This window comes from Denticeps clupeoides, chromosome 3, assembly GCF_900700375.1.
Source record: "Denticeps clupeoides chromosome 3, fDenClu1.1, whole genome shotgun sequence".
NCBI lineage: Eukaryota > Metazoa > Chordata > Actinopteri > Clupeiformes > Denticipitidae > Denticeps > Denticeps clupeoides.
The window spans coordinates 28,017,719-28,030,127 of record NC_041709.1 but is presented as its reverse complement, the minus strand read 5'-3'; the positions used below and the strand labels follow the sequence as shown (position 1 = coordinate 28,030,127).

Here is a 12,409-nt window from a genome sequence, read left to right as displayed (position 1 = left end):
GCGGGTTTATTTATGTTGATCCTCTTTATTTCCCTTTTTGTGCTGGTTTTATTTGTGTTCCTTTATTGTTTATTAATAAATCCTTCCCAATATGTCCCGCCTCTGCGCTTCCTTCCCCCGTCAGCTCACCAGCGTGACAATTGTTTTTGCCGCATGTACATTTTTATACACAAAGAGGGCAAAAGGGTCGTCCTGAGGTAGAGGGTACAAGGGTTAATCCCATGCATTAGTGCAGTCAATGTGAACACATTATTTATGAAATTATATTATATTATACCCTAAATATTTTAAGAAAGATCTGCACAATTTCTGTCACGTACAAATGTAATGTGAAGTTGGATGTTGTTCTCAGCGTCTAAAGAGAAATTAGTCATTACAGCCCTATAGTCTCAAAAAGATGAAATTGCTTTGTAATACAATAAACATCAATACAACTGGATTCTACTGTGACTGGAACATTTTAACCCAGAAAAACAACTAATGGACGATATTGTACATGATGCACGGTACATTTTGATGACAAGTTATGACAAAAGCCATGCAAGTAGTTTGAAAACTTGCCATGTAATGCACGGGGCACAGAAAACTAGTCTCACTTGTTAAAACAATAAAATTCTCTCTATAAGAATTCAGTCAAAACTATTGAACCAAAACATTTCAACATAAACACTTGGTGTGATGCATGGGGCGTGATGCACAGAAAAACAATGTCTCTGGTCTAAATGTTACATGAGAGCAATTAAATTTAACATATGATAGCCAATACTAATAGTTAAAATGTGGTATAAACTGAATGTCTGGGCTATGATAATTAGTTATAAATTTCATTGTATGAAATTGTGAAAAATTTTACAAGTGTTTCAAATGGCTGCAAAACCTTACATTTTTTAAATACACTGACATTAAATTATGAATACCCATAATGCAAATATTACAGGATTTTTTAGCATTTAGATTTCATTTAACAGAGAATTGCCCTGATTAGTTTCAGTTGCCCTGATTAGTTTATATCCCTTGGCGACCCAAATGAACATGGTGTTTGAATTGATTATAAAAAAAAACAAAAAAACAGAAGACAGACTCCGCCCCTTTTCATGAAAAGTGAAAAGTGAAAGCTGCCTGATGTCACATTGTCTGAAGTGAATAGCAATACTCAGTTAACAGTAAATATTTCAGTGTATGATGCTGAAGATTTTTTTAGAAAACAAATATTACAAATTATAAGAGCTATGTAAGGAATAATGGAAATCTCTGGAATCTTAGAATTTCCCAGGGAGCGTTACTGTATCTGTTATCCATTTGGCACTGTTTTTAGTTTAGACAAGCAGAAAATTTCCAGACTGCAGTATTAACAACTTCCTACCTTGTAAAATATAAGATATAATATTTTAAACATTTGTGCTCCTCCAAGAAGGAGACAATGATTTTGTAATCACCGCTGGTCACTGCGGTTGTAAAAAAAAAAAAAAAAAAACAGGAGGTCAAAAAGATACATATCATTGTGATCAGCAAAACAAAAGAGAACAGCAGAAGAATCCAGCCCTCCCAGGGTATTGGGTATCAGAACATCACTCTTCAGCAGATGGCACTTCAGCTCAAGGACACAGTCCAGGACCATCAATAAAAACAGGGACTTCCTCTTCTGGGCTCATCCTCAGGCTCATCTCTTCTGGAAAAGAATGACTAAACTGACCACAGCATCCCCCATAAAAGGGTTCAAGAACAAAGTATCTTACCTGCTCTGTTTAGTACAAGTAATAGAGACGGCTAGAGGTTTTTCATAGACAAAATATTTGATCACAAGTTTTATTTTTTCATTTTCCAGACAACAATAATTAGATGATATTTAATCCCTGGCTCTATAAAGTGAAAGCGAAGTGATTTTCATTGTGAAAAACTGCAGTACAGCACAAAATGAAATGTGTCCTCTGCAGCCATGGGCAGCTGCCCGGGGAGCAATGTGTGGGGACGGTACCTTGCACAGTGACACCTCCTGACGGGTTAAAAGCTGAGGACACATTTCATTGTGTGCACTGTCTGCGGTGCTGTGTTTCACAATGACAATCACCACAATGACACTTTCACCTCTCCCTGTCTTGCTCGACCCTCATTGATTCCCTTCAACCGTTGTGTATGCACAAGGCCACCAAGTGGGACATTCTGTGCTTGTGCTGTCCTCGGCCCAGCGCGAAACTGCAAACAAAAGGTTTCAGAGCAAAGCACAGCGCATGACTGGAAGCAGCTTTAGTCTACCTTAAATTGTGGGAATATGTCTCTGATGATCTCTGGATCCTGCAATACGCTGGAGGTATTGGACCTTTAGCTGCAACATTTTTTTCTGCAAGGTCTGTAAATTTAGTCCTGGTTTTCACCTTTAGCATCTTTTGGGTACCCAAAACATTCCCACACAGGACACTTCAAGCGTTTCCTGGGTGGAGTAGAATGTCTCTCATTGTCCATTTGGGGTGTTTTGTGTGTGTCCATCTGCTTGTATTTGGTTCTGGTAGATTTATTTATTTATTTTTAAATCACGGCATTTAATCCCTGCTATTTGTCACATGGTTATGATGATGCGTGGTTTCTAATGGAGGGCAGGATGTAAAAATTGACAATACATCTATGGAGGAAAGCATTGCAGAAAGTCTTTATTGTACAGATTTAGACCTTGTGTCTAGTCAGCAATAAAGCCAATTAATTAAAAAAAATTGCAGTTATACTGTTATACTTTTCTATAATTCTCTATAAATGTTTTTCCAAATAATGGAGGAGAGACCTGACAGACCTTTTCAGTTTTTATCTCGAATTCAGGGAACAAGAAAATCTTCTAAAAGCTCAATAAAAGCAGGCTTTGCACAAAGCCAGAGCAGCAGACCAAACGGACCTTCCCTCATAATGATGTACTGTCGCATGCTGCTCTCCTCGATCCAGAAATAGAACTCTGCTGGAGGGGACCGGTGAAGACATGCTGCTGGCGAGGACCTGTGTGAAGGTCCACAGAGGTGAGAAATGCCACTGTTCAACCATATGCTGCCACTGACCTACAAAACTCTCAATAGGCTGTTCACAGACCACCCTGTGTGGCATCTGAGCTGCAGCATGACCAAGGACTCTCACGGCCTGATCAATTTGGACATGTCAAAACCACTCACAAAACCAGGAGTGATCAGCCAATGACAGAGATGACAATGATTGTAATTACAGTAATTTCTCTTTTATTAAAAACCCTGTAAATCTACTAAAATTATCCCTAAATAAATAAACCAGCAGTTTTAAGCACTATTTTTCTTTTGTAATTTTGAGGTAAATTACAGGTAAATTTAAAGTAAAAATAAGTTTTACATTACTTTGACATTTAAAGCCAAGTTTTTATTACTTTTAATAAGATCATTCTAAAACGCACAGATGAGGCAGCAGCAAGGGGACCTCAGTTATGTCCCCACACACTGCTCCTAAGGTTGGCCATTGCTCACTAAGTGTGATGGTTAAAAGCAGAGGACACATTTTGTTGTGTGCTGCAGTGTTTCACAATGACAATCACTTCACTTTCACTTTTATATTGTGGGTGAGTCTGTGTAAAACAGGCTGCTAGAGGTTTAAAGGTTGCTATTCTTTCAAAAACAGTTGGCAATCCAGAAAAGGTGTGCATGAGCCCAACTGACCTATTACCAAATGCATTTCATCTCATCCCCTGCAGTAAATGTGTAGATTGGACAAGGAGACTATAACACTTTACTGACAGAAAAATCAGAATGTACAAAAAAACACATTTAACACACTCTAAATCCCCCCACCCCTCAAGCAATGGCCCCTTGTCCAATTGACCAGAAACAGAATACACACTCCAACTAACCCACCTCCCCACCAAGCACACTCCACGCTGCTAAATTTTCTTTTGAGTCTGAGCAGATGCAAGACTCGTGCTATTAACACAATGCAGAATATATTGGGACCATGACCCAGGAGGATGTGAGTGTTAGGTATGAAGGAGTAACTATAGCCAGCTAGTTCAATAGCTCTGCAGTATAAGATAAAAAGCTTTTATTTTCATTTGTACAGCAACCAGCTGCAGGCAAAATTTATTGTCCCAATGGTGTTACTGCTGTGGTGTGCAAAATATTAGGGTGGAGGAGAGGTGGGGACCCAGTTTGGGATCAGTAAGTGAGAGTCTTTAATTCAGATGCAGGTGAGTGGGAAGACCAAGGATTTTGCTGACCAGGAATTCAGGGATGATGGTATTGAAGGCTGAGATCAATAAAGAGCAGCAGCCCTCCCAATGTTCCAGGTGGCTCAGTACATTGTACAGGGTGATGTTTATGGCATCTGTATATTACCTTCCCGCCAAAACTTTAAATGTTTTGCATCAGTATTGTTGCTTTACGGTGTGGGCACCATAAAATTCCTATTCCTCTTAAATTTGATAACTTAAAACATTATTTTCTTCCCCATTGATTCCTGTGTGGGGCTGCTGATTTGACTGTATGAGGAAGGAATGGCTGATCTTTATAGTTAAAGTGTAATGGGTCTTTACAGATTTACACTGTTACGGTTTCATTATTCATTGTGATATTATTATGTGTAGGACAAACATTTTTCAGCAATCATGGCTGTGTATATAGTCACACTGTATTAACATGTATTTTTCTAGAAACTGTAAACTTAACACATTTAATAAAAAAATTGAACTTGATCTAGTTCTGACTTTTCTGATTTTTCTGACATTCTGAAACCTTTTAAGTCCAGATCTTAGAATTATAAGGTTACTGCCTTATAGTGATAAGTGAAACAGGAAAACTATCAGCTAGTTCTCAGTTAAAATGATTAACTGTGTGCACAAGTTTATATATTTTTTCTGTATGAACTGAACTTTGATCTACTTAATATACCAGTTTTTAGCCTGTGAAAAATGACACCAAACAGGGGAGATTTGGCGGCTTCCTCTATCCCTCTATTTAACAGGGATGAAAAGAAAGGCGGACAGACACTGAGATAATGAAACAAACGTAAGTCTCACGAAAGCTAAAGCAGGTTTTAGACCAAACGCGACACACCTAAAAAGGAATACTCTGTAATACAGAAGCATTCATGAAAGGCAGCATTGCTACTGCATTTCATGTATGCTTCTGTATTACAGATTATTTCTGTAATCTTTGCATATAAGCCTATATTGTATATTGCTTTTATACTGTTGTGCTTGAGGGGCAGTGGTGGCCTAGCGGTTAAGGAAGCAGCCCTGAAATCATAAGGTTGCCAGTTCGAAACCTGATCCACCAAGGAGCCACTGAGGTGACACTGAGAAAAAAGTACCGTCCCCACACACTGCTCCCCGGGCTCTTGTCATAGCTGCCCACTGCTCACTACGGATTAAAAGCAGAGGACACATTTTGTTTCATAATTACCTTCACTTCACTATCAACCTGTTCACTCACATACTTGGACAATAAACGTGATTCTGATTCTGAGCTAGTGTGACTAATTTTGCCTGTATTAGGGAAAAAGTTCATTGTAGGAGTTTAAGGGCTATACAACAAAACTCTTGTTTTTAGTGTATATCTGTTCGCTCTGTTCCTCTTATCTGCAGGCACGGTGAGGACTGTTGCCTCGACCACGTGATGTCATGTATGTATATCCAGTGTGTACCTGTTGATCTAAAAGTGGAAGGATATGTCACTCATGTGAGACCTGCAGACTTGAGACACGTGTTCTCGTTCTGCGCAGGTACGTTACACAAAATTGCGCTGCAAATGAATAACATTCATACATTTTTGCAAACAACAATATGCCTATGAGAGTAATATTAGGTAATACAGCAACTATCATACATGCCATCTCTGCTCCGCCGCAACGGTGCTTAAATTAGTTCCTTCAAGATTCAAAATTCAAGATTGGTTTGTCAGTACAACAGTATACATGTTGTTTGCGCTTATGCGCCAAATAACAGCTCAGAGTACACACACTTTTTGGAGTCCCTGGGATGAGTGCTAGATAGTGCTCCGACTGGGGACTCCATTGTCCTGCTGGGGGACTTCAATGCTCATGTGGGCAATGACAGCATGACCTGGAGGGGCGTGATTGGGAGGAACGGCCCGCCAGATCTGAACTCGAGTGGTGTTTCGTTACTGAACTTCTGTGCAAGTCGCAGTTTGGCCATAACGAACACCATGTTCGAACATAAGGACGCCCATCGGTACACTTGGTAGCAGGGCAGCCTAGGTTGCAGGTTGATGATTGACTTTGTAGTCGTATCATCTGACATGCGAACATATGTTTTGGACACTCGAGTGAAGAGGGGAGCAGAGCTGTCAACTGATCACCACATGGTGGTGAGTTGGATCAGGTGGCAGGGGAAGATGCCACATAGACCTGACAGACCCAAACGTATATTCCCACCTCCGGCATTGCTTTGACCGCGTCCCGAGAGCAGTGGGGGTCATTGAGTCCAAATGGACCTTGTTCCTCTCTGCAATTCTTGAGGTGGCTGTTGCTAGATGTGGTCGCAAGGTGGCCGGTGCCAGTCGTGGCGGTAACCCCCGTGCCCGCTGGTGGACACCAGAGGATAGGGGAGAAGTCAGGCTGAAGAAGGAGGCTTAAAGGGCATGGCTGGTCTGTGGGTCTCCAGAAGCAGCAGACAGGTATTGGACGGCCAAGCGGTGTGCAGCAGTGGCAGTAACCAAGGCAAATCTCGGGTGTGGGAGGAGTTTGGTGAAGCCATGGGGAGAGACTACCGATCGGCTCCAAAGAGGTTCTGGCATCCAACGCCTCAGGAGAGGAAGGCAGCAACTCACTCACACTGTTTGGGGAAACAGACGTCGAATGAGGCTATAGTTGGGTGGTGGAAAGAATACTTTGAGGAGCTCCTAAATCCCACCAATGTGCATTCCAAGGAGGAACCAGAGCTGGGATACCTGGGTATGGACTGTCCAATGTCAGGGGCAGAAGTTGCAGAGGTAGTCAAACAGCAACACAGCGGTGGAGCCCCGGGGGTGGATGAGATCTGTCCTGGGTGTCATGATCTGGTCCGAAAGAGGTTACACCTTAGAGTTTCACCTTAGTCATGTGTAATGTTCCCTAATCGTTTTCACCTGTGTCTAATGTATAAAGCTGCCCTGTTCGTTTCTGTTCACAGTCAGGTCTTTGATATGTTACCTGTTCACCAACGTCTCGGATGTCCCCTGTCCTGTTCTTCACCCATTAAACCCCAGTTTCGTGACGTTGTGCGATTGCGTCCTTCTTCCTCGTCCAGTTTCGTCATCATCTCCGTTCACCTTCCTGGTCATGCCTAAAGGTTGTGACACTGGGTATCTCATGACTATGGATGTAGTAGGGCTAAATCACATTTGCCAAGTTAGGCTAAAATATAAGGCACTCTGGAAAAAGAAGATTCCGAACCCTATCACTGTGAGATGCACATGCACAGCAGTAACAGCATTTTCAATCATATATTAAACTAGATTTGTGAAGACGATCAACTGAACCAATTGTAAGTATTGATTAAATACGCTGAGTATGATGTACTCCATATATGATTGCTAATAGCTGAGGCTGCTCTGTGTGCTCTTGATAGAGTTCTGAGGAATGGAGTGGTCACTCAAATCTCATGAGAGAATTGTGTCAAAAATCCAACCGAATCATCCGGCAGCATAAATGTAAAACGAGGCGCCGTGATGTAAAAGCAATCAGTAAAATTGTAAAGACGAGCAGAAAAAAATGGAAAAAGAGCAAGATGTAAGTAAAAACGTATGATGTCAAAATTCCAACCTCTAATTTTGCATTTCAAGTTTTGTTTCAAAATGTTTGGCACAAACCTTATTCCATAGTGGCCTCCACATTAAGGGAATTTTGCTAAACTAGATTTACAGTGTCAGACTGGGCAGTGTAAATCACTTCACTTGTTAGCATTGGCAATTCAGGTTAAATCTTTAAAACAAGGTTACTAAATGTGAAATGCTTTGGTTTTGTTAAAGATGTTTGTATACATCCTGGTAATCTGTCACTTAATTTGAATTGTAATATTTTACAAATCAGATTCCAAAAATGTTGGGACACTACAAATCGTGAATAAAAACTGAATGCAATGATGTGGAGGTGCCAACTTCTAATATTTTATTCAGAATAGAACATAAATCATGGAACAAAAGTTTAAACTGAGAAAATGTATAATTTAAGGGAAAAATATGTTGATTCAGAATTGCATGGTGTCAACAAATCCCCAAAAAGTTGGGACAAGGCCATTTTCACCACTGTGTGACAGCTCCCCTTGTTCTTACAACACACGTCTTGGGACCGAGGAGACCAGGTTCTCAAGTTTAGAAATAGGAATGCTCTCCCATTCTTGTCTAATAAAACTGTTCAATCGTCTTGGGCCTTCTTTGTCGCACCTTCCTCTTTATGATGCGCCAATTGTTCTCTATAGGTGAAAGATCTGGACTGCAGACTGGCCATTTCAGTTCCCGGATCCTTATCCTACACAGCCATGATGTTGTGATTGATACAGAATGTGGTCTGGCATTATCTTGTTGAAAAATGCAGGGTCATCCCTGAAAGAGATGACGTCTGGATGGGAGCATATGTTGTTCTAGAACCTGAATATATTTTTCTGAATTGATGGTGCCTTTCCAGACATACAAGCTGCCCATGCCACACGCACTCATGCAACCCCATACCATCAGAGATGCAGGCTTCTGAACTGAGCATTGATAACAACTTGGGTTGTCCTTTTCCTCTTTGGTCCGGATAACATGGCGTCCCAGATTTCCAAAAAGAACTTCGAATCGTGACTCGTCTGACCACAGAACAGTCTTCCATTTTGCCACACTACATTTTAAATGATCCCTGGCCCAGTGAAAACACCTGAGCTTGTGGATCTTGCTTAGAAATGGCTTCTTCTTTGCACTGTAGAGTTTCAGCTGGCAACGATGGATGTTCACTGACAATTGTTTCTGGAAGTATTCCTGAGCCCATACTGTGATTTCCTTTACAGTAGCATTCCTGGTTGTGGTGCAGTGTCGTTTAAAGGCCTGGAGATCATGGGCATCCAATATGGTTTTATGGCCTTGACCCTTATGCACAGAGATTGTTCCAGATTCTCTGAATCTTTGGATGATGTTATGCACAGCTGATGATGATAGATGCAAATTCTTTGCAATTTATCGCTGGGTAACACCTTTCTGATATTGCTCCACTATCTTTCTGCGCAACATTATGGGAATTGGTGATCCTCTACCCATCTTGGCTTCTGAGAGACACTGCCACTTTTTATACCCATTCATGTTGCCAATTGACCTAATTAGTTTTAATTGGTCTTCCAGCTCTTTGTTATGCTCAAATTTAATTTTTCCAGCCACTTATTGCTACTTGTCCCAACTTTTTTGGTATTTGTTGACACCGTGAATCAACATATTTTTCCTTTAAAATTATACATTTACTCGGATTTAACATTTGATCTGTCACCTACGATCTATTACAAATAAAATATTGACATTTGCCATCTCCTCATCATTGCATTCAGTTTTTATTCACAATTTGTTTAGTGTCCTAACTTTTTTGGAATCCGGTTTGTACTATTTGAAAGTATTTGATCATTATAATAAGAAAAACTGTAAATGTGCAGTATTTTTCTACTGAATTGACAGTACTGCTCTTTTAATTAGGGTTATTTGATAATTACAATTGGGACGAACCAATGGGAATGGGAAGAACTGAAATAACGGTATGTTTCGACTGAATTAACAGTACAGCTCTTTTAATTAGGGATATTTGATCATAACAATATGATGGAAAGAACTGTAAGATAACAGTATAATGTAATGTTTTTGCACGTAATTTAAAATAAAGTCTTTTACAGTAATTTTACACAACTTTAGTCTTGTTTTTATGTCAACGATATTACATTATATATTTTGTTATAGTAACATGACCAGGATTTACATTTAGTCTTAAATCCTGTGTTACGTCCTCTGACGTATTTATTTTATGTTTATTGTATTGTAAACATGAATCGTCATGCTACAGTATGTTGTGTTTCTCTCTCATCTTTTTCCCTTTTTTTCTTCCTCTCGTCTACCACACTGCCGGCTTGGTGGAGCTCAGCTGTGCCTAATTGCACCAATCACTGCTGGATCCACATTGGCTAACGAGGGGAGCTCTGTGGAGTTAAAGGCTGCCGACACCTGAAGGACGAGGGAGGGTGTTTTGTGAACAGGCAGAGTAGAGCAGAGCAGCTTAGGAGAAGGTGCCCTCCTGCTTTCTGACCCGCTCACTAGAGAAGATTGTGTTTTCTCCTGCCTTAGACATTAGCTTGTGTGCTATTGTTTGTGCTATGTGTTAGCTTATTATTTATGCTAAGGTGCTAGCCTTAACTTCAACTTCACCCGTTGTCATCTTATTAGTCATTACTACAACCCCATTCCTACTCTTTTCCGAAACTTGAGTTCTTTGTTTTTGTTTACTTAATTATTTTAAGAAGGAGCAGTAGGGAGGAGGACGCCATTTACTTTTGGTCATCTTTTCTCATGTGTTGAGTTAGTAAGGGAGCCAGGTAAGACTTCTGTCGTTTATTTGATATTTTCTTTTGTGAGGTTACCTGAGTTTCTTTAACACTAAGTTAGAACTGTTATGTTTGTTATTTTGGCCTTGTTCCCTCCTGAAGTTTGTTTTGCTCCCTGTTTTGGATATTTGAGTTTGTAAATAAAATCTTTTTGTTTGGCATTTAAGAATAGTGTGATCTTTTCGGAGTGTTGGGACAGGGGAAAAGCAAATTACCCATTGTATTCAGGTTAGTAGATAAAAAGCTGCTGTCTTAATTCGTTTTGTTACTTCTCTTCCACCCCTAGACACGAGGAGAACGTAACACCTGTCAAAAAGGGTTGACAAAGATGTTTAATCATAGATTTTGTTCGCCAAAAAAACACTACCCATATGCTTGGTTTGTGGGCTTGGTCCAGGGATGTCTAAGAAACAAAGAAAGCAGAAGGTCCCAGTGTTGCCAGAACTATTTGTAACATTTGTGATGACTATTTTGTGTTCAGCCATTCTGTAGATGTACTTTACATCTGTGGGAACACATGGTGGCAAATAAAATTAATTTTTTTCTTTTCAGAACCGCGCGTGCGCGAGCATAATACCAACAACATGACATAACATTAATAACTTTAATACACCTATATACAACACATGATATGGAGAACACTGCATGCACGTCTGTAAGTCGTTGTAAGTCGCTCTGGATAAGGGCGTCTGCCAAATGCCGTAAATGTAAATGTAAATGCGTCTCACCCCTCTCTGCTCCCGCAGCACACTGAGGTAACTGCACGTGAACATGAGCTATAGAGTGCGCCATTAATATAACCCTGACCACACAAACAATGCGGAACCAAACTTTTCGTTCCCTTCCACAATTACACAGAAAAAACACATGAACCCCGTAGCTTACAATTACAATAAGTTTTGTTGGAGTTCACGACATACATACAATCATCTTACATCATCTGGGGTGGTAGTAGCCTAGTGGGTAACACACTCGCCTATGAACCAGAAGACCCAGGTAAGGCTGGACAATTGTTTTGAATATATTTGGCCATTATAAAATCCTGTTTTATAAGTCTTAACCTTAGCTAAGCTAGGCTAAGCTAGCGAAGCTATGCATTCCTGTGTTCAAGTCAGCCTACAAACAACGTTTTGGCTAAACATAGGCATTAACTATTTAGACTGTACTTAGCAGCCCTATTGGGCACCTACATATGATACAAGCCCTACAAAAATAAAAACCATTAATAATGCCCAAAAATACTTTCATAAGTGTGTACATTGGCACCCCCCCAAAAAATCCATATATACCTAATATTTTCTCATCTGTTGTATATTCTGGTGCCCTGTAGAAGTTTCTAAAGGTTCTAAAAACCAAAGGGTGATATTAATCCGGGTACGTGCGGGTCCTGTCTTTGCACGTCCCCTCTGTCGCGTCTTGCATCTTTCCCTGCACCGCGCAGGGAGGTGGTCCTGGAGCCTCCAGCGACCGTTCCAGGCACCCCAGGCTGGTGCCTTCTGGGACCATGCAGCCCCTCTCACTGCACAGCCCTGGTGCCAAGGGGGGGCATTGCCAGACCATCCAGCTAGCCCCTTCTGCGTCCGTTGGGACAAGCAGGCCCTCTTCCTGCCTGTCCCAGCTGGGTCCTCATGCCTACCCGGGGGCTCTATGACGCTCCACCCGTCTGGAGGCGGACACAAGCCCATGCCTGGCCCGCCCTCCTCACCGGCTACCGGAGGACCCAGCTCCACCGCCCAACGAAAATCCATGTCATTGTTGCTTACATCGTCCGTGTCCTCCCACCGGTGACTCCGAGGGTCATCCACCCTGCTGGCATTCTGGACCCAGGGTGCGATCAACTCCCATGGGCAGTACAGAGTTCCTGGC

General features: G+C 41.2%; 1 protein-coding gene and 1 long non-coding RNA gene across 4 annotated transcripts in view; one reads left to right on the top strand and one right to left on the bottom strand.

Annotated features, from left to right (window-relative positions):
• The window catches only part of usp43a (ubiquitin specific peptidase 43a), a 95,714-nt gene that overhangs the window by 56,784 nt on the left and 26,521 nt on the right, over nucleotides 1–12,409 (bottom strand). Inside the window, exon 1 of one of the 3 annotated variants that reach the window (XM_028971773.1) lies at nucleotides 2,882–3,089. The exons of the other annotated variants lie outside the window; for them this stretch is intronic. The gene's annotated coding sequence lies outside the window, so the exon portion shown is untranslated. Of the gene's footprint in view, nucleotides 1–2,881; nucleotides 3,090–12,409 lie in introns of those variants that run through there. 3 annotated transcript variants of the gene reach the window in all.
• Nucleotides 2,583–10,523, top strand: LOC114785497 (uncharacterized). The gene is made up of 4 exons (XR_003749063.1): nucleotides 2,583–2,999; nucleotides 5,579–5,715; nucleotides 9,648–9,706; nucleotides 10,087–10,523. It is a non-coding gene; the product is annotated as an uncharacterized LOC114785497 (long non-coding RNA).